The sequence below is a fragment of the Protopterus annectens genome, chromosome 1.part1 (genome assembly GCF_019279795.1).
Source record: "Protopterus annectens isolate FY-2018-M chromosome 1.part1, PAN1.0, whole genome shotgun sequence".
Lineage (NCBI taxonomy): Eukaryota > Metazoa > Chordata > Ceratodontiformes > Protopteridae > Protopterus > Protopterus annectens.
Genome location: NC_056726.1, coordinates 1,537,430,937 through 1,537,456,458, shown reverse-complemented (window position 1 = coordinate 1,537,456,458; position 25,522 = coordinate 1,537,430,937). Strand labels below are relative to the sequence as shown.

At 37.4% G+C, this 25,522-nt stretch overlaps 1 pseudogene; it reads right to left on the bottom strand.

Moving 5' to 3' along the window:
• Positions 1 to 689: 689 nt before the first annotated feature.
• The window catches only part of LOC122816480, a 46,990-nt pseudogene continuing 22,157 nt past the window's right edge, over positions 690 to 25,522 (bottom strand).

Below are 25,522 nucleotides of genomic sequence, written 5' to 3'. Positions count from 1 at the left end.
CTGGGTGACAACATTTGTTTATTCCTGCCCAAAACTTTTGAGGTTTGTTGTTATGTTTTTGTTGAAGATGGTAGTGGAAGTTTTTTTTATCTAGTATAATAGATTTTTTTGTGTGATTCCTTAGCTGTCGGGATCTGAGTTGTTCTAGTGGGTCTTTTGTGGCATGACATTTGTCCCATGCCTTATTTCTAGCTATGATTTTAGATTTGGTCTATTTTGAGAGCCATGGGGCAGTTTTTGTTTTGATTCTAATGGAGTGAGCAGGAGCGTGCGAATCAAGAATACTAAGGGATATGGTATTGCGCTACTGCATCATTCGGTGAAAGGTGCTTTAGGATTGACCAATTGCAAGCTTTAAGTTCATTTTGAAAATTGGTGGAGTTGAAGTTCTTATTATTTTGATGGTTTTAATGGTTAATGAGATTAGTTAACTTGGGAAATAAGATTAGTTGGACTCGGGATCCGTGTATTTTCAGTACATTCTTTAAAGGCACCATTATGAATAAATGGTAAACTAATTTGCACCTTTCTGATATTCTTCCTTATATCAATCTTACTTCATTTGAAGAATCTGAAGACGTTGATACAATGAAGGATTAGTACAAATGCAAAATGTAGCATTTAATATTAATTAGAAACGACACTGAGTAAGTACCCTCACTATTTAATTTTGTATGCAATTCTGATGCTCAGGTATATAGAAGTGAATAAGTATTTATGTATAAAGATATTTTTTCTCTTCTCTTCTCTTCTCTTCGCTTCTCTTCTCTTCTTCTCTTCTCTTCCTCTCTTCTCTTCTCTTCTTCTCTCTTCTTCTCTTCTCTCTTCTCTTCTCCTCTTCTCTTCTTCTCTCTTCTTCTCTTCTCTCTTCTCTTCTCCTCTTCTCTTCTTCTCTTCTCTTCTTCTCTTACCTTCTCTTCTCTTCTCATCTCTCCACGTCTCTCTTCTCTTCTCTTCTCTTCTCTTCTCTTCTCTTCTCTTCTCTTCTCTTCTCTTCTCTTCTCTTCTCTTCTCTTCTCTTCTCTTCTCTTCTCTTCTCTTCTCTTCTCTTCTCTCCTCTTCTCTTCTCTTCTCTTCTCTTCTCTTCTCTTCTCTTCTCTTCTCTTCTCTTCCTTCTCTTCTCTTCTCTTCTTCTCTTCTCTTCTCTTCTCTTCCTTCCCTTCCTTCTCTTCTCTTCTCTTCCTTCTCTTCTCTTCTCTTCACTTCCCTTCTCTTCACTTCCCTTCTCTTCTCTTCTCTTCTCTTCACTTCCCTTCTCTTCTCTTCTCCTCTCTTCTCTTCTCTTCTCTTCTTCTTCTCTTCTCTTCTTCCTTCTCTTCACTTCCCTTCTCTTCTCTTCTCTTCCTTCCCTTCTCTTCTCTTCTCTTTCCTTCTCTTCTCTTCTCTTCTCTTCTCTTCACTTCCCTTCTCTTCACTTCCCTTCTCTTCTCTTCTCTTCTCTTCACTTCCCTTCTCTTATCTTCTCCTCTCTTCTCTTCTCTTCTCTTCTTTTCTCTTCTCTTTACTTCCCTTCTCTTCACTTCCCTTCTCTTCTCTTCTCTTCCCTTCCCTTCTCTTCTCTTCTCTTCCCTTCTCTTCTCTTCTCTTCACTTCCCTTCTCTTCACTTCCCTTCTCTTCTCTTCCCTTCCCTTCTCTCCTCTTCTCTTCCTTCTCTTCTCTTCTCTTCTCTTCTCTTCTCTTCTCTTCTCATCTCTTCTCTTCCCTTCTCTTCTCTTCTCTTCCTTCTCTTCTCTTCTCTTCTCTTCTCTCTTCTCTTCTCTTCCTTCTCTTCTCTTCTCTTCTCTTCTCTTCTCTCTTCTCTTCTCTTCTCTTCTCTTCTCTTCTCTTCTCTTCTCTTCTCTTCTCTTCTCTTCACTTCCCTTCTATTCTCTTCTCTTCTCTTCTCTTCTTCTCTTCTCTTTTCTTCCTGTCTTCTCTTCTCTTCTCCTTTCTTCTCTTCTCTTCCCTTCTCTTCTCTTCTCTTCTCTTCTCTTCTCTTCTCTTCTCTTCTCTTCCCTTCTCTTCCCTTCTCTTCTCTTCTCTTCTCTTCTCTTCTCTTCTCTTCTCTTCTCTTCTCTTCTCTTCTCTTCTCTTCTCTTCTCTTCCCTTCTCTTCTCTTCTCTTCTCTTCTCTTCTCTCCTCTCCTCTCCTCTCCTCTCTCTCTCTTCTCTTCTCTTCTCTTCTCTTCTCTTCCCTTCTCTTCTCTTCTCTTCACTTCCCTTCTCTTCACTTCCCTTCTCTTCTCTTCTCTTCTCTTCTCTTCTCTTCTCTTCTCTTCTCTTCTCTTCTCTTCACTTCTCTTCTCTTCTCTTCTCTTCTCTTCTCTTCTCTTCACTTCCCTTCTCTTCTCTTCTCTTCTCTTCTCTTCTCTTCTCTTCTCTTCTCTTCTCTTCTCTTCTCTTCTCTTCTCTTCTTCTCTTCACTTCCCTTCTCTTCTTTTCTCTTCTCCTCTCTTCTCTTCTCTTCTTTTCTCTTCTCTTCACTTCCCTTCTCTTCACTTCCCTTCTCTTCTCTTCTCTTATCTTCTCTTCTCTTCTCTTCTCTTCTTCTTCTCTTCTCTTCTTCTCTTCACTTCTAGTCTATTCCTGGGCTTTTACAACCCTTTTAGTATACGTAAAAATGAAGAGTATGTAAATGTGTCATTTAACTGATAGGTTTACCCTTGGATCCAATCTCTTTTGGATTCTGAGGCATTATCACCAATGTGAACAATGTGGCACTTCAGATCATTTGGTAAAGTTTGATGAGATTAGTTAACTTGGGAAATAAGATTAGTTGGACAAGGGAGTGTAAGACTGATTTAAATTGTTTGTATACAGTAGTCTTTCTGAGTAATGATACAGTTTTTGAAGTAAAATGTGTCATTTTCTCTTAAAAAGCTGTTTTTTTTTTAAATAGTGTCGTTAACTATTATACTTCATGTAAGTCATGCGGTGTCTGAAATCAACTGGAAGAAGTGTGCAGTAAAATGCATGCTTGAAGTTCTTTCATTAACTGTTAATAGTCTAAATAGTGGTTATTACTAAAGTAAGCTATCCAAATATTTAAAAGTGAATGAAGCTAATACAATGAAATTAGTTAAGATCTTAAGAAAACCATTAGGAAGCTGAATATAAACTTAAAATAGCAACTAGAAAAAAATAACTACAAATATTTCTTAATTATGTCACAAGGTTAAGAATTAACATCCAGCAATGCTCTTATCCAAAAGAAATAACATATTTCATAGCTGAAAAATGTACTGCAAATTTTAATCTACCCACAGTTAGACTTAGTCTATAGATTTCATGTTCACAGCCTCACCTTTAGATACAATTGAAAATTTCTTCTCAATCTACTCTAATGTTAAGAATACATTACCAATGTACCCCAATAACATACCTGATTGGCTGAATATCAGCACCAAATATAGCTTACCTGATCTACTTAGCCTCTTTAATCTAGCTTTCTGCACTGATCAATCCTCTCAACTGTCCAGATTTTCACAGAATGCCCAGATTTTTGCCTCATGTTTTTGTCTGCTCCCCACAAAACTTGAGGTTTTCTGACAAGTCAGTAAATATTGCCATATATTTAAATTTCAGACTTTATATCCTTCAGAAAATACATGCTAAGACAAATCCTGTTATACTAGCAACTTTCTAAGGTTATAACAGCAATATTTATTTGACCTAATCTTGGGTCTTAATCCCCGCATTATTTTAGGCATTGTCTGGATTTTTTGTGCTAAGATGTTGAAAGGTATGCCCCAGTTTATGTTCTCAAACACTGGAAAACAGCCATTGCAATGTCATTACACATGGTTAGCCCGGCAATGGACTCTACAATCACTACAATGTCATTACACATGGTTGGCCCAACAATGGACTCTGGTTACTATAGACCCATTAGCCTGATATGTATTTATTCTTTGTTGACCAGATTAGTCCACTGTATTTATCCTACTAAGAGAAATTTTAAGCACAGAAGAGGGTGCCTTCCCCTACTCTTTTAGCAGGTGCTGTGGGATCTTTTAATTCTAGTGTAGCTACCACCAACTCAGGCAGATGGGACCTAGGTTTAACACCTCATCAAAAGGATGACACACTTCAGAGTGCAGCACCTTTCTTATACTACACTGTCAAGCCTAGCCAATTACCTCATGTGAGAATCAAACCCTGCAATTTGTGTTTGTAAGGTAAACACCTTAACTATTATGCCAACCAATCTCTTATTTTTTAGTCCTCATTAATTCATCTTTGTAAAAGGAATGTTTTGTGTCTTTAACTTTATTAATTTCTTTGAAAAATTCACTGAAGTATTTATGCAGTACATACAGCATATCTTCACCTCACCAAAGCCTTAGACACAATTCCTTGTGCAAGAATTACTGACAGATTTGCAAATCTGAAAACAAATACTTACATTGTCTTGTGGATATTTAGCTGGTTGACTAACAGAACACATTTTGTTATGGTCACAGATGCCACTTCTGAAAGAAAATAAGTTATCGGTGATCTACCATAATATTCAGTGTTGCTCCCTCAAATTTGGCATCAATTTCTCAGACCTTTAGCCCAATACTCTGAGTGTATGGTTATCTAAGTTTGCAAACCACTGCAAATTAGGTACAGGTATTGTTATTCAGTTTTCCACTGAATTTTCAATTGCTCCAACATAAGTTTTATCATGTTAAGAAGTGGAGCATGGGTGATGATCTAAAATTAAATATAAGAAATGTAAACAAAGCATTCTTCCAAACCATATAGATGATATACCCCTCCAGTCTAACACTATCATAAGGGATGTCTACATATTTGTTGATGATTCATTATAGTTTGACTATCAGCATAATGGTTTAGGTCTTCGCCTCCCATGCAGAAGGTACAAGATTCAATTCTGACATTCAACCAATGCCTGTATGATGTCTGCATGTTCTTCCTGCGTCTCTGTGGGGTTCTCCCATCTTGCAAAAACATACTGTTTCTATCTCAAACCCACCAAAGAATAGAGTTATGGGGATCAGCGCAGACTCTAGATGGTAATAATAGGGGTAAGAGTAGTATAGACTAACTGCTTTGGGCATCAACTGTGGTGTGCAATATGCTCAAGAGAGGCAAACATGCATCAAAGACTGGGCACCATGTAGCTGTTTGATAATATCAATTTGGCTTTATATTTTTCAGTCATGTTGACTAATGTCACCCAAAATGGGCATTCGTATTTCTTTGTATTGGTGATAATTGGGTAGAGGACCCAGTCTACTTCAACTCATGTCAAGGATCCATGCTAACAGTGGGAAGGGTATATGTGCCTCTGTTGGTCAATGTGTGCCTGCCATAAATCCCAATGACCTTGGGTCAATAAGCTACTGACCATCCAGTATCCGTTTGCCCAGCATGGGTGTCTAGAATAGCTCTTTTGAGCAACAGCTGGACATAAAACCAATCAACCTGCCAAACATAAACTATGAATTGCTAGACTCAATGTATGCTCACCATCATGATGCCACTTGGAAGTAGATGATATGATGGTAAGGAGGGGGCTGGACTGAACAACCTATGTATCTAGAAGACATGATGGAAGAGCAGAGCAGCAAAGCCACTTAGCTAGGAATCTCCAGTTTACTACTCAGGAGGAGGACAGACTAGAAATGGTGTGAGAATTGTTTTGAGGGATAGTCTTCAGAATACACAGTGAGAGATGGTATTAGAATTATTGACAGAGTTGTAGCAATCCGATTACAGTGTAAGGATAGGGCAGTAATCTTAATCTCAGCCTATGTCCCCAGCAGGGTAGTGATAGTGAGGAAAAGATACTTGATAAAGCAGGATGACAGATGCAGGTGTTAATGTGTGATCTGAATGTACATATCTGGTTAGAACAGGACATGATGACTGCCTGGGTCCACATGGTTGGGGCAACAAGAATAAAGAAGAAGAGGCCATTTTGATTTCTGTTTAAAAGATGGCTTTATGGTGGCCAACACATGGTTTAGCAAGAGATACAGTCAAAAGATCACATAAATGGTAGCCAACTTATAACTCAGGTAGACTTTCTCCTAGTAAGGAAAGGCACTGGGGAGGAATCAGTGATTGCAAAGTCATCCCCAGTGAAACAGTAGACCCACAGCATAATCCACTGGTTGCCACCATCAGTTCTGAACAATGGTCGAAGATGGCTCTAAGGTGAAGACATGGAAGTTGACTGTAGAGAAAACACAGGAGTTCATGGAATTACTCAAGGCTCTAGCCCCTCAGAAAGAAAAAAAAATATGGCGCTGAAGACGAAGAATGGCAGCACCTCAAAACAGTATGTGGGAGAACTATAGAGCAGATGTGTTGCCGAGTGAGGTATGGAAACAAGGTACATGAGGAAAGCTCGTATAGGAATGCAGAAGTCCAGGAAGTCATAAAATGAAAAAAGGAGTGCAGAAAAAAAGTGTAAGAAAAAATAGACCAGGCTAAGAAGAAATTTTGGTTGGATAACAAAGAGGATAAGAGAGGAGTTTCAATAGCAAAGAGCTTCACCAGCTTCTTCAAAGATTCCCAATAAATGGTACAAAGAAACTATATCAAGCTGCAAGGCAAAGACAGAAATATAAAAAACATAGTTGACACCGTTCATAAGGGATGTCAGTAACAACCCACTCAGCAGTCCACAGAACAGTAACTTTGGATGGAAAGAGTACTTCTGCAGCTTCTGAATGAAGAAAACTCAGCAGAAGCTGTAACACCCAGACCTTGGCATGAAGTTAGGAGAGGGGTGCTGAATCAAGAGAGATATGGACACTTGATACAGCACCCCATCCCCATATAGAAAATGGAAAGGAAAGACGTTGATGAAGAGGATTTTGACCTTCATATCAAAGCTTTATTTTTCTAAGTATCTAGATCCAAAGAAGTCTTAGTTCCTCTTTACTTTTATTGCGTCAGACCCATTACAGAACATAATGCCCCTTTGACATTTATTTGACTAAGCATATCACTCAACCATAGAGACCTCAGAGATTCCTAACTAAAAATATGAGTGGTCCCAGAAATCTTACTTTTTAGGAGAGATCAGTAGCCCTCTCTTCATACTCAGCCTCTTGTACACCCTTCCATGGGGACCTATGTCTAGCCTTTCAAGCCATAAAAGATCCAACCCTCTTTGACCTATTCCTTCACAGAATAAATTAGTCCACAAATACATTGGCATAGAAACTAAGTCTTCATCAACTGATAAATAAGACCTATTAGTATTCACATGACATATTTCTATGGCAACATACTCTTCCACCTCTGGGACAAGCTTTTATTTCATGTTAACCAGAGTAGCACTCTTACCACGGAATACCAGAAAAATTAGATGGGCAGCCTCAGGATTTTCCCTGGTCTATATCGTGTTGCCCTCCTTCAGGAAGGTGGACATTTCTAAATGTAAGTTATTGGCTAGGCTTGTAATGATATGCAAACTGATTGCTTAGTACTTCCATATTAACCTATGAGCAACAAATGTATATTTTGGAAAATGATCCAAGGGTGTTTACATTTAAGAATGGCATCGTATTAGTAGACTCTTCTTCTAAGGAAAAGAGGCACTACAGTTTTATGGATAAATAATTTTATTATAACTAAGATGATATGTTCAACTAGTGACACCATTACCTATCATTAATACTAAATAACATAATATATTATTCAACAAAGCAAAGATGTACGCTACTGCGATTGTTAGCTAACTTTGTTAAAAGTTAAACTGATTAATGATAAAGGGAATTTTATTTTGGGAGGTGATGTCAACTACATTTGGGGAAAAGAGAAATAAATGTTAGTAAATTTTCAAAAATCTCAGCCTTAGCAAAAGCATTAAATAACTGGGTGAATTTACTGAATATAAGTTCATAGTTTAGTACTAGGCTAACTGCCCCCTGCGAGCCATTTTAAACCTAGCCAGTTATCCCTTGTGAGACTCAAACCCTGCACCTTGTGTTTGTAAGGCAAACACTTTAGCCATTAAGCCACCCTCCCAATGTAAATGTGAATTATTTAAGTGATTTTAAAGATTTAGATATCCTATGGTTTATGCATTAATCTTAGATTTTGAAATCCCAAAATATACTGACATATATTTTACATTAGTTAAATTCTAATACTGACTTTTTAGTATAATTTTGTGTCCAATGTCAAATCACAATGCTCCTACTTTTAAAATTTTGTATGAATTATAAAAAAACAACTACAGTAAATGCAATTTTCACACATTTAACAAAAATAAACCAAAGACTGGTTAAGTGAACAAATATATAATTTCTTAAAATTGAATGATAAGGGAGAAAATAATATTATTATAGTTTGGTATTTATTATAGTCATATTTTTTGGAAAAAAATTTATATTTAATCTGAAATAAATTAAAGAAATGGGAGAGAGAACTTGAAAAAATAGAAGGAGGTTTGAATGTTACTAGACAAATTTAAAATAGAGAAAATATATTCATAGCTGTGATAAAAACTCTAAATTTAAAAAAAATCATCATATTCTCAACTATAAAGTAGCTGTGGCTTTTGGAAATATAAAATCAAATCCATAAGCCATAACTTCTAAAGACTAGTAAAATTAATGACACTCTAAACTAGCACTAAAATGTGCTCAAATACAGGCAACAATAGACTTATAATTGATTTTGAAGAGCCACTACTTATTTTTTAAGAAATATTCCATCCACACTTTTTAATAGTAGCTGACTCATTTAATGACCCCAGGAACAGCAACCATCATCCACCGAGTTTACTAGGTAAGGATGGGAAATGACAGTAGACAGTGAGGCCTTTCTTCTACATCACATGTGCATGCACGCACACACACACACACACACACACACACACACACACACACACGCACACACGCACACACGCACACACGCACTCACACACACACACGCACACACAATTTAGAAGTCAAAAGTATACCTAACACATGTATTTATAATGTGGCAGGGATCCAGAGAAAATCTTCATGAACTTAGTGAGTATATGCAGACTTCACAAACGAGGACCCCAACCAAAACAAACTGGATAACTTCTTCCTGTAAGAAGAGAATGTTACTTAGAAATGTTTTATGAAGATAACACAACATGGATATGGTCACAGATAATAATACAGAAAGATTGCTGAAATCTATTTCAACAATAGAAATAGTTAATAAGATTTAAAAAAAAAGTAAAAGAATGTAAAGCTCTTGGGACCTAGGGTATAATTCCAAATGTTTGTTCTATTTTATGTTATTTTATTGTATCTTTATTTATTTACACTGTTGATTGGGTTAGTCCCAATAGGCAAATGGGCTCTTTTCAGGAGATATCTAAAGTGGTATTTACACTGACTTTATAAATCATTTCTACAGAACATGATTTATTTCTTAAAGATAGTGTCCTTAAATTTTGAAAATGAAAGTATAGTTCCTTCATCATGGAAATATATCTTAATAACAGATGTATTCAAACAGGATAAAAATTCTAGTGTTCCTCTTACTCTATTAAATATCAGTTACAAAATATTTATGTCCATTTTTTCAGAGACACTAAAATAATATTTCCTTCTGTAATAGCTTAGGATCAAGCAAGATTCATAATCAATAGACAGATGCAAGACAGCATTAAAAGAACAACAATGTTCATAGATTTTATAGATAAAAATTTAAAGGAGTTGCCAGTCATGAATATGGATATCATTAAGGTATTTGATTCCTTAAACTGTAAATATATATATATATATGCATATATATATATATATATATATATATATATATATATATATATATATATACTGTGCTGGATTTTGTTTCATTTGTGAAATGTGTATATAAATCTGTTAAATGTGTTTATCAATTTGCAAACCTATATTAATGTATGTGTTTATTTATTTAAAAAAAGAAAACATAAAAATTAAAAATAACAGGGAAGCCCTCTTTCTCTTCTTTTTTGTCATAGCCATGGAACCATTAGTATTTTCAGTAAATCAAAATACCTATGGAGAAGAAGTTAGATAAATGACATCTTACATTAGAAATAGTGATATTTACAGATGGTCTATTACAAATTATAACTTGCATTAATACTCTTGACACTACAATGCCATGTCTGGTCTCTCCTTTAAAAAATGTATAAATTTCAAAGCCTAAGTTGAATGAAAAGAAAACAATCACAACTGTAATAAACCAGAAGTTATACCTCATTGTTTTAAGTTAATTATAATTATAACTGTAAGTGTTGTTGTTGTGTCTTTCGGCTTTTCCCGGTTAGGGGTCGCCACAGAGGAACTCCGGTCCGCTAATGATTGGCAGTAGATTTTTACATGCTGAGTTGCCAGCTCTGACACACAACCTTCAACGAAGGTACGCCCATTCACACATGTCTCCACACAGAAGACACTCTAGCTGAGAATCGAACAGGACAACGTCATACTTTGAGGCAACAACGTGTAAACATTTCAAATATGAAAACATTAAACAAATGAACCATGACAATATTGTCAAAAATATAAATGGATTCATTATGAATTAGTGCAAATTATGTTTTAATTGTGAAGACAGATTAAGCCAAGTAAAAAAATCAATTTATAGTCCATGTTACTTATTTGTCAGCCAATAAAAATCATCTTAAATTATTAAACAGACTCCATTTAATTTCCCTATGATACCCAAACATGACAAGAATACCAGCAAAAGTCATATTAGAATATGTAGCAAAGATGGACTAAGATTACCAGGTAATGAATCATTCATTTTAACCTCCATATTTAAGGTAGTAGAACAGAGTAAGTGTATTTTTATTTTTTTTTAAAAATCCAAAACATACACTGTGAAATAGTAGGAAACGCTTCCAGTCAACCAAACTCTTCAGTCCAAGCTGTTTTTATTCTTCCAACACACAAAGACACAGATTGAGCACTTTCATCCCCTATACTGGGGACTTCATCAGAATCTAACTGCACTCCATAGTACAGCCTTTAAATACTGTTAAAAATGAATGATGTCATCACCCTTCACAATCCTTTAAAGATACAACTACCTTAATGTTCCAATGAAATGCATTACGAACACCTTTTAACACAAGGATATTTTAACAAACATCATTTATAAAAAAGAATTTTTCAAATTCCAAGACATTCATCAAATGTAAGCTTAAAAATTGTTTAAGATAAAAAATCAACCACATTTTGTCCATTGACTTACTTAAAAAGATATATATACTGAATAGTTGAACCCCCCCCCCCCACACACACACACACACTAAGATACACAATACTTATGAGGTAGCTTTTCTCACTAATATTGGTTTTAAGGATACCATTTCATTAAGACCTGGCACATGGGTCGCAGCTAGTTTTATTTGCCACTTAATTTCCATTTCCTCTGTATAATTCCTGTAATCTCCCCCTCTAGGGCTTGGTGTTACTCGCTCCATAATACCAAACAAAAACTGAACAAAATTTGCACATACTAATGAATGTTTATATAAGGCATTATTTATATTTCCTGTGGCTATCTGGTACTGGTGCTCATATATTCTGTCCCTAAGATGCCTTTCTGTCTTGCCTATATAGTAAGCTGGACAGGTTTTACAAGCTGCCAGATATATCACTCCTGATGTTTGACAATTTCCTTTTTCAAAGAAAACCTTAGACTTCAAAATGTTTTGTAAGGTTACCATATTCTTAGCTTGTATGAACCTGCATTGTGCACAAGCACCACATCTTGTTGTACCAATATTCCCCACTACCTGACTTTTATTAGTAAGTTCAAATGCCCCTCTTAAATTGAGCCCAGTTTGTATACAAAAGTGGGTTCCTTCCTAACAACTGAAAATATTCTAGGGTTATTTTTAAGGATGGACCAATTCTTCTCAAAAATCTTTTTCACTTGTTTGACTTGCCCACAAAAAGGAATAACCATAACCCTATGAAATTGTTTCTCCTCTTCCAAATTTTCTTTTTCCTGTAGTATATCACCTAACAGTGGTTTAAATGTTTTACCCCACTCACTTTTAACATATTCTGCATTTTTCTCCACTATGTTAGCTGGATACCCTCTTTCATAAAATAGTTGTGCTACGTTTTGTAACTCTCTATCTACGTCTCCCTCATCAGAAGTCATACGGGCAACTCTAACTAGTTGACTTTTTGACTATATTATTTTTTTTTGATGATGGGGGTGATTACTAGTATACTCTAAATAGAAATTACTAAATGTGGGTTTTCTATAAACATTGGACTTAAATCCTTTACTGATTTTTTTGTATAAATGTATCCAAATAGTTAATGCTTTCTACGCTACTGGTGCATGTGAATTTCAAAAAACTAGATGAATTGTTCAAAAATTTCACAAATTCTGTCTTTTCTTCTGTTTCTGTCCACAAAATGAATACATCACCCAGAAAATGCACATACATTTTAATTTATCTAAACCACTCACTAGGGAAAATTGTAGTTTCTTCCCAAGTGAGTGGTTTAGATATATTAAAATGTATGTAATGGTTGTGTCTTGGATCCTGCTGATGTCACCACTGGTCTCAGGGTGGGTCATTCACATCCTTATGAATTTTTGGTATCCCAAAAATCCCGGGAATAAAAGGTTTGTCCACCTTCAAAAAATTAAATAGCTGTTCGTTAATTCTACCTTGATCCTTTCTTCGCGATACTTGAGCACCCCCCCCCCCCGTGTTTAAGATGTTCAACATTTTAGTAGGATAACTCCATTGGGACATAATCAACACCCCATCCCATTTGTCGGGTTTCATAACCCTCATTGTATTGCTTTTCCGCATATCATCTAATATGATCTGTTCTTGCCCAGTAAGGTTTTTCTTAAAATTTCTTCTGGACTTATATGCATCCCTTATTTCCTTAGTTATCAAGGCTTCATAATTAATAAGTTCGGGGTGTAATGGGGGATTGTATAAACTCTTTTTCTTAAAATTGTCCACTCCCTTTGGTGGACAAATGTCCTTAAACATAACTTCCAGATTCAATTTTCTCATGAACATTTTCACATCTAAGAGAGTGTTCGCTACATTCCCTCTTTTATTTGGTATAAAGGTAAAACCCTTTTTAAACAAACTAAAATGTTTTTTATTCACCTCTATGTCAGTGTAGTTGTAAATATGAAAATTGTCCATAGCACAAATGATACCTTCCTTTTCAATATCACAAAAACAGAAAACTGGTAAACTCTTCAGGATAAAGCCAACAACAGTCACCAATAACCAAACAAAGTCAGCTAGGCTCACCGGTCCCAATAAAGGCAGCTTAAACCCAAAATTTCAGTATATTCCTTCAGAAAAAAAGACTTGCATAAAAAAATCACTTTATTGCACAAGATTTAGTGCTTTCATTTTCAGACAGGAAACTTTATCAGAATCTCTTTACATCATGTCCTGTTGACTTTTAAAATCCAAGTCCCCATCCCTTTTATTTATTCAGTTTAACATATAGCATCATCTAATAAATAAATAATGTATTAAGCAAATAGTGTTTTGAGCAAATAAACCATCATATTAATATAAATATAATAAAATCTTTGTAGAAACATATTTGTATAAAACATATTTTTGTGTACCATATATAACATGCAGTATATTATATGAAAAATGCCTTATCCCCCCCCATTTTATGTTATTAGTTTAAAATACATTAACTACGAACTTGGTACATATAACATCATTGTTCGAACCCAATATTAGTTCACAATATATAATGTTATTCCAATCTTCATTTAATGTTACTGACCATATTTTAAAATTGTTATCCATTATTTGAAAATTTAAAAATTGTTAACCTTTTTAATTTTAGGGCTGGGATCAAAAGAAATGTGGTCATTAAGTCCTGTATAAACACATGCATCGAGTCGTAGCTGCCCTATTAATTCCCTAAATTCTTATCTACTTTGCCAGTCACCCCCTCTCTCTTGCTGTCTAACCACTTCCAAAATCCAAAATTCAAAATCTGCATTACCACATCTCGTTTGCCTATATAGTGCATTGGTTCCCTTCTTTCTGCTGCTCTCATACATATGCTCATAAATTCACTGTTTCACACTCCATTCTGTTTTGCCCACGTAAAATGCCCAGCATGCTGTACAGTATGCAATATAAACAACCCCTTTAGTTTGACAGTTGTGGTACCCATTGGCTTAGCATCTAATTTGGGGGGTGTGTATCCAAAGTTCTTCCTTATACGCTATAAAAATAGACTGGGGACACCTCCCACAATCAAAATATCAGAAATGAGTGCATGTGCACCCAACAGTATCAGGTTAGTAAATCTGGAATATGTGAACAAGGAAAAGCCTATAGCAACAAACAGATAATGAGGGATGTTGGTGGAGATGATGAACAGTACTAGCAGTGTGATTTGTTTTAAAAAAAACAGTGATTTGAGTGTGTGTTTGGGTGAGAACTTGATATACTCTTGATCTTGGGAAACTTTTAACACTTGGGCTTCCAGTTTCGTTGTTATTTTGCTGCCGTAATTGATACTTAATGCATAATAGTTTTACTTGTCTTTTGATAAGAATTGACTTGCATTTGCAAACACTAAGTCTTTGGTTCTCTGCTGGAGTTTTTAAATCAGAAAAAAAGACAGAGAAGTCACTTTATTTTTTAATCTGTGTTTACACATCATTTGATAGCTATTTAGATGTGCCTTCTACATTGCCTCTTCTGTTCATGCATTTTATTTTTTTTTTGTTTTTTTATTTCCTGTTTTGAGAAATATGTTGGCCTGAGCACACGTTCTGCGCTTGCTTACCATGATGTGGCAGTAAGCGTGCCTCTACTGTAAATTTATCTTTAGAAACTCCTCCCCATCTCATCTCCTCATTCTACTGGGCACTGAAAAGGCAAACACTGGGAAGGCCCTCCCCTTGTGCTAGCCTTTGTTTCATATTACACCACTCATTAAGTTCACACTTCAATACTCAGAGTATCATTCCCTTCTTTCTAGCTTACTTTTAAAACCTGTAACATCTGAGACTAGGCTACCAATCACTGCAGAGCCTGGGAACTGCTTTTCAGGAAACACCTTGGTATTAGTGCTTCTATTTTGCTCCTGGTGAAAGAAGGAACAAACAGACACTTTATTGTGATCTCCTTAGCGATGACTAATCACTTAAAAGCCAGAAATATGCTTCTTAGGGGCCAGCTTGGGATTAATACTACTACTTACTGTAGCTCCATGTGAGAAAAGGTGCAGAGCTTGGGATTAATACTACTACTTACTGAAGCTCCATGTGAGAAAAGGTGCAGAGCTTGGGATTAATACTACTACTTACTGAAGCTCCATGTGAGAAAAGGTGCAGAGCTTGGGATTAATACTACTACTTACTGTAGCTCCATGTGAGAAAAGGTGCAGAGCTTGGGATTAATACTACTACTTACTGAAGCTCCATGTGAGAAAAGGTGCAGAGCTTGGGATTAATACTACTACTTACTGTAGCTCCATGTGAGAAAAGGTGCAGAGCTTGGGATTAATACTACTACTTACTGTAGCTCCATGTGAGAAAAGGTGCAGAGCTTGGGATTAATACTACTACTTACTGAAGCTCCATGTGAGAAAAGGTGCAGAGCTTGGGATTAATACTACTACTTACTGAAGCTCCATGTGAGAAAAGGTGCAGAGCTTGGGATTAATACTACTACTTACTGAAGCTCCATGTGAGAAAAGGTGCAGAGCTTGGGATTAATACTACTACTTACTGAAGCTCCATGTGAGAAAAGGTGCAGAGCTTGGGATTAATACTACTACTTACTGAAGCTCCATGTGAGAAAAGGTGCAGAGCTTGGGATTAATACTACTACTTACTGAAGCTCCATGTGAGAAAAGGTGCAGAGCTTGGGATTAATATTACTACTTACTGAAGCTCCATGTGAGAAAAGGTGCAGAGCTTGGGATTAATACTACTACTTACTGAAGCTCCATGTGAGAAAAGGTGCAGAGCTTGGGATTAATACTACTACTTACTGAAGCTCCATGTGAGAAAAGGTGCAGAGCTTGGGATTAATACTACTACTTACTGAAGCTCCATGTGAGAAAAGGTGCAGAGCTTGGGATTAATACTACTACTTACTGTAGCTCCATGTGAGAAAAGGTGCAGAGCTTGGGATTAATACTACTACTTACTGAAGCTCCATGTGAGAAAAGGTGCAGAGCTTGGGATTAATACTACTACTTACTGTAGCTCCATGTGAGAAAAGGTGCAGAGCTTGGGATTAATACTACTACTTACTGTAGCTCCATGTGAGAAAAGGTGCAGAGCTTGGGATTAATACTACTACTTACTGTAGCTCCATGTGAGAAAAGGTGCAGAGCTTGGGATTAATACTACTACTTACTGAAGCTCCATGTGAGAAAAGGTGCAGAGCTTGGGATTAATACTACTACTTACTGAAGCTCCATGTGAGAAAAGGTGCAGAGCTTGGGATTAATACTACTACTTACTGAAGCTCCATGTGAGAAAAGGTGCAGAGCTTGGGATTAATACTACTACTTACTGTAGCTCCATGTGAGAAAAGGTGCAGAGCTTGGGATTAATACTACTACTTACTGAAGCTCCATGTGAGAAAAGGTGCAGAGCTTGGGATTAATACTACTACTTACTGAAGCTCCATGTGAGAAATGGTGCAGAGCTTGGGATTAATACTACTACTTACTGTAGCTCCATGTGAGAAAAGGTGCAGAGCTTGGGATTAATACTACTACTTACTGAAGCTCCATGTGAGAAAAGGTGCAGAGCTTGGGATTAATACTACTACTTACTGAAGCTCCATGTGAGAAAAGGTGCAGAGCTTGGGATTAATACTACTACTTACTGAAGCTCCATGTGAGAAAAGCTGCAGAAGGGCACTGTTTGCTTGAAGAGGGTATTGCTCTGCGAGGTTAGACCAAAATTATATATCATAACCAACTAGCACCCTAGCACATCTGTTCCCCCCACAGTGGTTCATAGGTTAGTACTAGGCTAACTGCCCTTGCGAGCCATTTTAAGCCTAGCCAATTTATCCCTTGTGAGACTCAAACCCTGCACCTTAACCATACGCCACCCTCCCAACACAAAAAGGAGTAGAGAATCCCTTGATACTACCCCCTGCAAGCCACCGTATTTAAGCCTAGAACCATGGATCTGCACTTTCCTACAGTTTCTGCAGCCAGCGTGGCAGAAATGGGTATCCTGAAACAATGTAGAAATTTTCTCATGTTTTCTGACACCCACCTAATTCTCAAACAATAAGATGCAGTATGTGGAAGACGTACTTATATACTGTCTCTAGAGGCAAAGCTCTCACATGCAGCCACTGTAAATACCAAACAGATTTTCAGAATCACACAACACTAGATTATATCTGCCATACACACTAGGAGTCAAACACATAGGCTCACATATGCTAAGGCCCTTAAAAGTAATCTACCCAAACCAAAACCTCAAAGGCTTCCCAGATGCAATAATTTCAATAAGTACACTCAGTGACCTCAAAAGTATACTAACAAAGAATCACCACAATGACAGACACAGTCTCAACTCACAGTGTCTCTCTTCATAACCTCCTAAGGCATATCGTCACACCATCTGAGATTTTGGTCATAGGAGGCTCCATTGTGAGGCACACACCAGGCTGAGCAAGGAGGGGAGTTACTGTCAGCTACCTATCAGGAACTAGGGTCCACCAGATCGTGCATGCACTCAAGTGATAGTATGACACGGTCACAGTCCATGAGAGAGTAAATGACCTGAGACATACCTCCCTGGACTATATGAAATAAGACTTTGTGCCCATAATTTGAAGATGGAAAGTTGACTATGGCTGCATATCTTTAATTCTTTTGCTTATGTCAAACTATACTGAACTGTGTGAAAATTAAGAAGACTCATCTTAAGAATTTAAGGATATATAGTTTTAATTATTTCAGACATTAAAACTACAGTTTCTGTCTTCTTCTGAAACTTGCTCATAAACAATTACAGTAGAATTGAAAAAGTCATAACCATGTCATTTAAAATCCCACACAAATAAAAAAGAATCCATATCCTGGAATGGGTTATATCCTGACATCTCCAGAGACTACCAATCACTGGAAAACATTCCCTTTTGAGTGCTGCTCATACCTCATAATATTTCTGTTTTTTTTTGGTAAATCACTTGTGATTATAGTCAGTCAGTACTGCCAGTCATTAGAGTTTTATACTTGTTATTGTAAAAAAAAAATAGTGATAAAAAACATGTTGTTCTTTTAACACTTTAAGTGAATTAGAGTAATATTAAAAAAAGATCCTGATTTCATTCCCAAATTACTTTTATCTTTGTCCAGCATTCTCAACCAAATAAGTTGAGACGCATGCTGCTACCACAAAAATATTCATATCTAAATTAATTCTGTTAGTGTTATTTCAGTACATCAGCACTTGCTTGATACAGTTTTTTTTCTTTATCAGTGCTGTTTACTCTGGGAGGAGATGGAAAACTGATGAGCTTAATTGTGGGTGTAGTAGTTCAACAGGTAGCATCTTACCTTCCTGATGCAAGAGGCTGTGGGTTCTATTCCCATCCCAAGTATGTGGATTTTTTCCATTACTGACACTGCAATGCAGCATAAAAGGGTGCTGCACTCCTTGGTGTGCCATCCATCTGATGAGACATTAAACCAAGGCTCAGACTGACTGAATTAGTGGTAGCTCAGGTGAATGTAGAAGATAGTCCAATGCTTATTAAAAAGAGTAGGGGGAGTTCCCCAGTGTCCAGACCAAATTTCATCTAGTCAGTATAAATATTACCTCTTGTCTCCCCTTGAAAGAGGCCAGTGGCCTAATAGGACTAACTTGATCAACAAAAAGCATGGATAGATGCATAAATAAATAAATAATGGTTACCACTACTTTTCAACTATTTCATTATATCTTTGTACCCTAACTATTTTAATGCATTAGATGCATTAAGTGGGTATGGTTAATGTGTTTCAATAGACTTGCTGCTATAAAGTGATCTTGGAATTTTTTTTTTTACAAAAATCCACTTTAAGAATCTTTTACATTAGTCATGGTAGACATAATAAAATCATTTTTTTAACTTCTGTGTAAATAGGATGTCAGCAGTATGAATCACAGGCATCTTGGGAAGCTTATAGAATCTAATTTCATTTAAAATCTATGCTTGCATTACTCTGATATGTGTTCTCAGTGCATCTCTAATCTCTCTTACACGACTTGTAATTACTCAGCAAAATAAACTAGCTAAACTGCATATTTTAAGGTTTCCCATTTTAGTTCAAGTGCTGGCAGGCCCTCCCCCACATTTTTCTTGAGACGTCTAAACTATCATTGCAATCCAGTAGCTGATGACTGGCCACTGTTACTTTTAATTCAAAGAACTTTTCACCAAAATTTAAACTACTTTGTTATTCACCAGTATCTACAGTAGGAAGATATGCATTTTATCTTGAATGCTGGTAAAATGTGCTGTATTTGATTAAAAATGTTTTTTCTTGTAATGCAGTACAGAACAGAGTAAGTCTGACTTTCTGTTGTTAAATTCGAGTTATGATATATATATATATATATATATATATATATATATATATATATATATATATATATATATATATATATAGGTTCATAGGTTCATAGGTAGGTACTAGGCTATCAGCCCTGGGGCCTATACAAGCCCAGCCAAAAAGGTACCCCGGCTTTTGCCACCCAAGAAAATTATTTTCCTGTGCCACTGTCGAGCAGAGCCACAGAGGTGATCCCTGGGGTGATTTTCCTATTTCCCATCCAATCATCAAGATTCTTCTTGAAGAGTGCTAATGAGGAACTTTGTTTGATATAGATAGATGGCTTATTCCAGAGTATGGGAAGTCTATATATTTTTTCCTACTGATGTAAAAATGTATTTGTGATTTCCCATGATTTTTATATTGGTGGCTATACTCTTGACGTTGTTAAACTGTGGCACACCAAAATTTCCTCCAAACCATAATCCTTGAGCATGATAAATTAGTAGTTTCTCTGTGCTGTGAACAAGGCCAGGATTTGTAAGATTGGTATGTGCTATTTGTTTATAACCCTCTCTGTTGAGTGGTGCTTCATAACATGTACTGTATAACATTGTGAGCTGAGCAGTGTTTCACAATGTGCAGTGCTTGTTTATAACCCTGTCTGGTGAGCATTGCTTTAAAACATGCTTGTTTATAACAGTGGCTGGTAACTAATGTTTATAACATATACTGCTTGTGTATAACACTATGAGCTGAGCAGCGGTTTGCACTATGCACTGCTTGTTTATAAGAGTCTATATTATAAGCTCGAAGCCTCATCTATTTAAACACCTAAATGCCGATACAGAAAGAACAAAAGTTGAAAACTGCGAATGGCCACTTCTGGGAATTATTTCCCTGTGAAAAAATTTGCTTGGCCATTATTGGGAATTGCCCTTCTCTCCAATGTAGAGCGATCTCGGGGTTGATATATTTAGTTAGGGGGTGGGGGGGGCACAACCCCACACATCGTGGGGTGTGGGGGGGGGTTAAGTCCCCCACTTGATTAGGGTTTGAAAGCTTCTTTTTCTTTTTTCCGGCCAATCAAACTTTTTTCCCTAGGAAAGAATTTGCGGAAGTGACCATTCACGGTTTTGAGCTTTCGCTTTTTCTGTGTCGACTTTTAGGAGTTCAAATAGATGATGCTTTGAGCTTATAATATAGACCCATTTATAACATTGTCAGGTGAGCAGTGCTTCATAACATGCAATGTCAGTTTATAAAACTGTGAGCTGAGCATTGTTTTACACTGTGCACTACTTGTGTATAACATTGTGAGAGGAGCAGTGTGTCTCACTATCCATTGCTTGTTCATAACCCTCTGCAGTGTTTCATATGCGCTGTCACTGTTTAATACTGTGTGCTGAGCAGTGTGTCACACTATACATTGCTTGTTCATAACTCTCTGCTGTGTTTCATATGCGCCGTCACTGTTTAACACTGTGTGCTGAGCAGTGCGTCACACTATGCATTGCTTGTTCATAACCCTCCGCTGTGTTTCATATGTGCTGTTACTGCTTAACACTGTGTGGTGAGCAGTGTGTCACACTATGCATTGCTTGTTCATAACCCTCCGCTGTGTTTCATATGCACTGTCACTGTTTAACACTGTGTGCTGAGCAGTGTGTTACACTATGCATTGCTTGTTCCTAACCCTCTGCAGTGTTTCATATGTGCTGTTACTGCTTAATACTGTATGCTGAGCAGTGTGTCACACTATGCATAGCTTGTTCATAACCCTCCTCTGTGTTTCATATGTGCTGTCACTGTTTAACGCTGTGTGCTGAGCAGTGTGTCACACTGTGCATTGCTTGCTCATAACCCTCCGCTGTGTTTCATATGTGCTGTCACTGTTTAACACTGTGTGCTGAGCAGTGTGTCACACTATGCATTGCTTGTTCATAACCCTTCGCTGTGTTTCATATGTGCTGTCACTGTTTAACACCATGTGCTGAGCAGTGTGACACACTATGCATTGCTTGTTCATAACCCTCTGCAGTGTTTCATATGCGCTGTCACTGTTTAACACTGTGTGCTGAGCAGTGTGTTACACTATGCATTGCTTGTTCTTAACCCTCTGCTGTGTTTCATATGCGCTGTCACTGTTTGACACTGTGTGCTGAGCAGTGTGTCACACTATGCATTGCTTGTTCATAACCCACTGCAGTGTTTCATATGTGCTGTCACTGTTTAACACTGTGTGCTGAGCAGTGTGTCACACTATGCTTTGCTTGTTCATAACCTTCCACTGTGTTTCATATGCACTGTCACTGTTTAACACTGTGTGTTGAGCAGTGTGTCACACTATGCATTGCTTGTTCATAACCCTCTGCAGTGTTTCATATGCAATGTCACTGTTTAATACTGTGCGCAGAGCAGTGTGTCACACTATGCATTGCTTGTTCATAACCCTCTGCAGTGTTTCATATGTGCTTATGTGCTGTCACTATTTAACACTGTGTGATGAGCAGTGCATCACACTATGCATTGCTTGTTCATAACCCTCTGCAGTGTTTCATATGAACTGTCACTGTTTAATACTGTGCACAGAGCAGTGTGTCACACTATGCATTGCTTGTTCATAACCCTCTGCAGTGTTTCATATGTGCTTATGTGCTGTCACTGTTTAACACTGTGTGCTAAGCAGTATGTCATACTATGTATTGCTTGTGTATGACATCGTGAGCTGCACACTGTGCATTGATTGTTTATAACCCTCCCTGGTGTTTCATAATATCATCTACTAAACTCCTGGCCAGGAGGCTGATGAAAAGACATCAGGGAACATACCTAGAAATATTTACAGAGAAGAATAAGGAATTGGTGCACGACCCAGTCAATATTAACTAGGTTTTGCAGGACAGATTAGCTAATATCTACAAATTTGTGGAAATTCATAATACACTGTATATCAATGCAGTCATTTCCAAGCATAATTTTCCTTATGTAACTGACAAACACAGAGAACTCATAGAGTGGCCAATTTATCAGGCAAATGTTATTTCAGCAATTGGTTTACAAAAATCAGGGAAATTTGTAGGCCAAGACAGCCTAACTCCAGACTTATTTAAAGCCCTAAAGCATCAGTTGAGTGGGGTCCTTACTTAGTTGTATGCAGAAGTATTGGATCTAAACAAACTTCTGACAACATCTCCTTGACTGTGGTTATTCTCTTGCCTAAGCAAAAGAGAGACCCCACTTGTCCAAACTCATATCATCCCAGATAATTGAGGAATATAGAATATAAAATGTATAGTAAAATCTTGATTAGTAGGTTGGAAGGAAAAGTCTCTTACTGGGTGAAGGATAGACAACTGGGGTATATGAAGGAGCATATGGGAGGACAATACTTGGTAAGGTTGTGGTGGAACTTTCAGACACAGGGTGAGAAACAGTCAGAATTTAGGGGCTTGGTTTTACTTCACTTTAATGGTGCATTTGACAATATTGAATTGTTGTTTTTATGGGAGGAGTTGCAGGGATTCAAGATTCCAGATATATCCATTAAAAGTTGTTATACAATCTCCCACAGCATCAGTTAGCATTGATGAAATTTTCTCAAAGTAGATAGAGGGACTAAACAAGGTTGTCCTCTGTTGCCTCTGCTATTTGTGCTGACAAAAGCATATCTTTCTAATGTCTTGAAGCCTTAGCTTCCCAAGTATGATTGTTCATCAAGAGTCCATCTTCCAGTTGTTACATACTGGTTCACTGATCATGGGGTAGTTTGGCTAAAAATCCTATGGTATCTGACCTTGTCTTGCTGGATATTCTAGAGAGTTTTGGTTAATTGTCCAAACTTCATACAAATCATATTAATGTATTTCATCTTTCCAGTTAGGGGTCTGCTAATGATTGTCAGTGGATTTTTACAGTGCTGAGGTGCCAGCCCAATGCCTAACCTTCAAATAAGGCACACCCACTCACCTACCTGCATGTCTTTAAACATTACTTGACCACAGTGAGAACCTACAGACTCCACTCAGAAGGCACTCCAGCTGAGAATTGAACCAGAGAAGCTCTTGCTGTGAGGCGATAATGCTAACCGCTGCACCATCATCCAAACCATAATAAACCAATTATTTTTCCTATAAATAAAGCCTGTGTGAAGTGTGCAAATGTAAATAAAATATTGGAATGATTACAACTACTTACTGAGGTCAAATATATGGGTATAGGTATGACATTTTCCCTAGGTGAAATATTGGATAAGAACTACAGGGTTCTGTTGTCCTTCTGAATAGATAAAACACAAAAATGGTGCAAGATGAATCTACCATTCCTCCATATGTTTCAGGCAGTTAAAATGGTCCATACACACTAAGATTTTGTTTTATATCAGGCACACTCTTCAACTGGTTAAAACAAAGTGGGCTAAGTTGGTTCAGAGAAAAACGTAATGGACTTTATATGAGACAAAAAATGTTCAGTTATAGGTAGGAAAACTCTTCTGAAGCACGTGAAATGCTGAGGTGAGGGTGTCCCAAATCTTGAGTTACATGCTAGAACCTAGATGGATTCATAGTTAAACTAGACTAACAGCATCAGGGTCTTTACAAGCCTAGCCATGCAAGCCAACCCATCTTTGTCTCTGAGTTCCTTGGACACCTATATGGTGAGGTATATTAATAAAGGGGTAGCTAATGGTTATGTGGAGGTGGGGGGTGTTAGCTGGGGATCAATTTACTTATTGTCATCCTCAGTCTGTCAGAGACATAGGGGCCAGAACAAGAGTGAATTTGCAATTTCTCATCCAATGATCAAGGTTTCTTTTGAATAGGATCAAAGATGAACTCTGCTTCACATAGATGGAGAACTTATTCCATAGAACTTGTGCCTTGGAGACACATATTGGTGTCTACAGCATGTTCTGTTTATGTTGCAGGCAAAGTTCAGGTCCTTGAATGTTGTGCTTCTGGAGATGTTTCAATCTGCATGTGCAGGAGAACCATCAGAGCTGGAGGATGCCTTACATGCTGTGTACGGATTGTTTGTCAGTAACCTGAAGGAGACTGAGTACAGAGATAGAGACTTGAGGTCATCTGTGTTGGACAGGGTATTCATACCCTGGATTCTCCTGGTGATAAACCTTTGAGGGTGTTCAAACTGTTGCAAATGCTGGGTTAGATACATAGGCTCATAGGATCATAGAAGATTACTAGGCTATCGACACAGAGGTCATTTTAAGTCTAGATGTTTCATCCCAATGTAATACCATAGAAATGCTAGTTAATACCCAAGATTGCATTTAGTGATGACTGCCCATGTCCAGCAGGGTTGTGGGCTATATTCCCAGTACGAATTTATGCTACCCCATTCACTCATCCTTGTTCCTCTTGAACAGGTCATAGAGGTGTTCTGTTTCACGTGAATCGGTACTCTATTCCAAAGATGCAGCAGTCACTGGGAGCTAGATCTGTCCCTCCAGCATGTCCTATTTAAGTCACATGCCAATTTAGATCCCTGGAACGGTTAGCTCTAGACCAGTTTGATTTCCGGATATGCAGCAATTTCATTAGGTTAGGGTCTTGGATTTCTCTATAAGCCAGGTACAAGTCTCCCCTAAGAAGTCTATACAATACAGTGTATAGTGACAGGGACTTTAGTCAGTCTGTGTAAGGCACATGCTGGAACCCCTTGATCTACTTTGTTAACAGCCTCTGAGGTCTCTCTGATTCCTGCAGGTGCTTAGTACAGTACATGCCAAACAGGGCATTATACTCAATTATAGACCGGTTAAGTGATGAGTATAGCAGGGTTATAACTTCTTCTGTTCTCAAGGTGATGCCTTTACTAATCAAGTGTGCTATGTAGAAAGCTTTCCTTACTATAGTAGACATATGGTGGTAGAAGATAAGGTTGCAATAACTTGTGATCCCAGGTCCCTTACCACTTCATGGGTACTTCGGGTACTGTTGTTGATTTGATAGCATAATGGAACATTGTTTGTGCTGAAGGAAATGATGATGCATTTCTCTGCATTCAGTTTGAGACCATGA